The sequence below is a fragment of the Scylla paramamosain genome, chromosome 30 (assembly GCF_035594125.1).
Source record: "Scylla paramamosain isolate STU-SP2022 chromosome 30, ASM3559412v1, whole genome shotgun sequence".
Taxonomy (NCBI): Eukaryota; Metazoa; Arthropoda; class Malacostraca; order Decapoda; family Portunidae; genus Scylla; species Scylla paramamosain.
This window is the reverse complement of record NC_087180.1, coordinates 11,696,615-11,701,614: the sequence shown is the minus strand read 5'-3', so window position 1 is coordinate 11,701,614 and position 5,000 is coordinate 11,696,615. Positions and strand designations below refer to the sequence as shown.

The following is a 5,000-nucleotide window of genomic DNA, read 5'->3' as shown; positions in this document are numbered from 1 at the left end:
CACCACCACCACTACCACCACTACCACCACCACCACCACCACCACCACCACCACTCACATCATCATGACTCACTCATTCCCATTACTTCCATCATCAAACACGCTCCTTTCCTTCCTTCCTTCCTTCAACAGTCACATTCCTCACCCTCCCCAGCACCACCACCACCTCAACACCTCACACTTCCCTCCGTCACACACACTTCACACCTCGACTCTCACCTGATCACACCTGGCGCAGACGTGTGGGAAAAAATATAACGTTATCTGGTAATGAAATATCAGGTTGACGTGGTGAGGACAAACTCGAGGCACTCCTATCACTCTTGCCTCCGCTTGTTCCTTGCTCCAGGCTGCTGCTCGTCTCCCCGCCCGAACAATGCTAATGGATGTCCTAATTTGTGTGATGATCAGTTAATTAGTTTTCCCTGTTTTTAGCGGGTCATTTTTGTACCTGGGAGAAATTAATTTACAGCTGCGCACCTCAGTAGAAGCGCAGGTGAAGAAGGGAGGCCATATGTGAAGGTGGAAAGGAAGGAGAGAGGGAGGGAAGGAGAGAGGGAGAGGAAGAGTGGGTGAGACAGGTACTGAGAGGAAAAATGTTTGTGGTGTAGTTGTGTTTCTGTCTATCTATCTATCTGTCTGTCTGTCTGTCTGTACGTCTCTCTCTCTCTCTCTCTCTCTCTCTCTCTCTCTCTCTCTCTCTCTCTCTCTCTCTCTCTCTCTCTCTCTCTCTCTCTCTTCCCATCTTATTTCTTCTCTCCTTCAATATTCACATTTTCCAACACATTTTTCTTGCTCGCTTTACCTTGGCATACATTTTATTTTCCATGAATACTTTACCTTCAAACCTCTTACCTTATACTTTGCTACTCTCTCATCTCCTCAACCTCATCCTTAATTATTCCTCTAAAAATATTAAGCATATAACATCTCATTATATTCTCCTCCTCCCTCCTTTTTTTCGTTCTCCCTCTCTCGCTCCCTCCCACATTCCTGTCCTTCTTTTTCCTTCATCTTTCACTGCCTTATTTTTCTTTACCCCTCTCTCTGTGTTATCTCTTCTATCTATGTCTATCTACGTATCTAACCATCCACCTATCTATTTTTCTATCTGCGCATCTAGTTGTACGTGTGTGTGTGTGTGTGTGTGTGTGTGTGTGTGTGTGTGTGTGTGTTTGTGTGAGAGGAGAGAGAAAGAGAGCGTTGTGTCAGTCTATGTATTTATCTATCTATCCTTTTATCTATCTATCTTTCTATCTATCTATATATCCATCCTTCTATCTACTCATCTATCTTATGTATCATTCTATCTACCAATCTGTCTACCAGTCCGTCTGTTACTTCTCTCTCTCTCTCCTTTTACACCTCCCTGTACAGCCGGCAGAGTCTCTATTGTTCCCAAGAGGCGACGAGTGGGCAAGCAAGCAGAGAGGCAGATAGAGAGGGAAGCAGAGGCGCCCGAAGCGAGGCAAAGGAGGGGAGGAAGAGGAAGAGGGAGAGGGAGAGGAAAGGAGAGGGAGAGGGAGGGCAACCAAGGGTGGGCCGCTGCTGTCCTGCTTGCAAGTGTCCTCACCTGGACTAATTGAGGTGCTCGTCCAGACAGGTAGTGGCCCCGTGCCCTCCCTCACACCTGCCGCACCTCCCCCTGCCTCCCTCCGCACTGCCTCCTCCACTAGCTTCTCAAGGAATAGCTAATTGTTATGGGAGAAGGTGGTGGTGGTGGTAGAACAAGTAGTAGTAGTAGTAGTAGTAGTAGTAGTAGTAGTACTAGTAGTAGTAGTAGTAGTTGTTGTTGTTGTTGTTGTTTTGTTGTATTTAGTGTTGTTGTTGTTGCTGTTACTGTTGTTGTTGTTATTGTTGTTGTAGAAGTAGAAGTAGTAGTAGTTGTTGTCGTAGTAGTAGTAATAGTAGTGGTAGTAGTAGTAGTAGACGAAGACGAAGACGAAGACGAAGACGAAGACGAAGATGAAGACGAAGAAGCAGAAGAAGTAATTGTAGTAGTAACAGCAATAGTAGTAACTGTAAAGTACTAGTAACTGTGATAGAACTAGTAGCTGTAGTCATAGCAGTAGTAGTAATAGTAGTTATGCTGGTAGTCGAGTTAGTGTTGTGGTTACATCAATCTCGCTTTAAAGTCTTTCCAAGCTCCTCTCCTCTCATCTCAGTCACCATTCATGATAAGCACCGGGTCACAATTATCCTAAACCTGTCACGCCCTGTGGCCTGAACACAAAAAGAATCGCTGGTCTCCCCGGCGGGGAATCGAACCCCGGTCTCCCGCGTGACAGGCGGGGATACTAACCACTATACTACCGAGGAAGTGGAAGAACAAGGAACAAAAAGAGGAAGAAAAACAAGAACAAGACCAAAAAGAACAATAACAACAACTAAGAACAAGAACAGGAGCAAAAACAAGTAGTAGTAGTAGTAGTAGTAGTAGTAGTAGTAGTAGTAGTAGTAGTAGTAGCAGTAGCAGTAGCAGTAGCAGTAGTAGTAGTAGTAGTACAACAACCAGCAGTAGTACTTGTATTAATAACAATAATACTAACAGTGAAAACAAATACAACAACAACAACAACAATAACAACAACAATAATAATAATAATAATAATAATAATAATAATAATAATAATAATAATAACAGACCACAAAAACATTCCTTTCTTTCGCACAAAATAAGAGACGTGGCAATAAAAAAAAAGAAGAAGAAAAACATAAAAATACAAATTAGCAGGACAACAATATACCTTCAACTTTTTTATTACAGTGGCGATATAAACGTTCCCAGCAAGGAGCTTTCACCCTTATGACTTGGTTCCCTTAGGTCGCTTTTCAGGGAGAATAATAACACGCGCATGCTAAACTCTGATGTCTCATGATATGATGATAACAATTGTAAGTAGTGATGATGAATAGAACACCAACAGCAACAACAACAACAACAACAACAACAACAACAACAACAACAACAACAACAACAACAACAACAACAACAACAACAACAACAGCAACAACAGCAACAACAGCAACAACAATAAGACGTTTAAGAAGAAGAAATATTAAGAGACAAGAAAAAGATAATGAACAAGAAGAACAAAAACAACAAACAATATAATAATAATAATAATAATAATAATAATAATAATAATAATAATAATAATAATAATAATAATAATAATAACTAATAAAATTCTACCTGTACTATCTGGGCAAAAGTCAAGAATTTCAAGCCACGCCAAGACAACAACAACAACAACAATTTCAAGCCACGCCAAGACAACAACAACAACAACAACAACAACAACACACACACACACACACACACACACACACACACACACACACACACACACGCAGTACCCCACACATTCCCCCTGAGTACAGACACACGTCACAAGCCATTAATATTGCACCGTAAGAATGTTATTACCTTATACCCTGCAAAACTTTATCATGCAAATCTTACATATTGCATGACAGGCTTGTACCTGCATGACCGCCACTCACCCGACGCCCCCTTCCTCAGGCTCTCTCCTCACCTCCAATACAGAGACTTTTAACGCACTCTAATGTTATGGAAAAGTTATTTACTACCGTTATTTTTACCTTTCCCAAGCACCGTGTTTTTATTATTCACCCTAATTCTTATATTCGCTAATTCTTACCTTACGTTCCATCCCAGCGTGACTTACTTGAACCCTACACAAGGACGATTTTGATCAGACGTGCCTTCCACTATAATTTCTGGGAATTGTTTTATTTCCTACCTGTAAATCTTGCATGTAATCCTTTTTTTTTCTCTTTTTTCTTCCCTCTGTCTTTTCTTTCTCTTTTCGTTGGTGTTGAATAAGTCCTCCCTCGTGTTCTTATACCTATTAGTATTTTTCCACATGGCGTGTTAAGGTAGAATTATTTCACTTCCTGCCTTTGAATGTTATACCTTACCTTTTTCTTTGGTATCTAGTTATCTAAAATTTGCTTGTAAAATTCTAACATCTAGTTCTTCTTTTCCGTATAGCGTGCTAAGGAATAACTCTTTATTATTTTTATATATCAAGAAGAATTTTACATTTTTATTCTATAGTAATTCATATTATATTTCATTGTCGATTAAGTCCATTTTTTTCTTTCTTTCTTTTTTTCTTTTTTTTACTGCATTCTTCCATATGATAAAGTGAGGATGAATTCTTTTGTTCCCTAAGATTCATCACTATTGCTGTTTCCACAAACTGTAGCGTGTTGAAGCAGAATTACTCTATTTCCTAACCATAAATCTTGAATATTACTATTTTCATCTTAAAGTGATCCATACTTCACATTATGTTCCCGAATTTCTAAAAGTCTAATACTTAAATTTCTTTTTTATAAATGGCGCCTATAGACAATTTTTTTCGCTTATAAATCACCTTTATTCATTCTACTGTAGCAATACATGTTACTTTACTGTTGCATAGCTCACAAAACTCCTTTATCTATTCATTCTCTATCAAATTGAATGTTAAAACAAAACTTTCAAGGTAATAAATCTCCTAACCTTTTGTTTCATCCTACAGCAATACATATGTAACTATACTGTTCCTTAATTCCCGAAATCTAATATCTATTCCTACTTTCCCAATAAATCTTACAATCCATATTTAATACCATAGTAACCCGTATGTTACTTTACTGTCATCTAACTTTCAGAAACTCTATATATATTACAACATTCCCACCAACAAATCCCACCACTAGTATTCTCATCCCATAACATTCCATAATTTATAAAGGTGCTGAATAAATCCCGAGAATTCTTACATATCACTACTTTTCCGTATGGCGTGTTAATGCAAACAGGTTATACATTATTGTGTGAGTGGCAGCGAGAGAGGCATGAATATTGGATTATTATTAGTACATAAGAAGCAGCCAACGTAACACTCAAGTCTGCGCTGCGAAAGTGGTCGATAATGGCGCCTTTCCACCTGTCACCTGGGCACACGGCAACTTCAGGTGTGCTA

General features: G+C 39.2%; 1 non-coding gene across 1 annotated transcript; it reads right to left on the bottom strand.

The window, feature by feature from the left end:
• Positions 1–2,247: 2,247 nt before the first annotated feature.
• On the bottom strand, positions 2,248–2,319 carry Trnad-guc (transfer RNA aspartic acid (anticodon GUC)). Its single transcript has one exon. It is a non-coding gene; the product is annotated as a tRNA-Asp (tRNA).
• Positions 2,320–5,000: the final 2,681 nt, after the last annotated feature.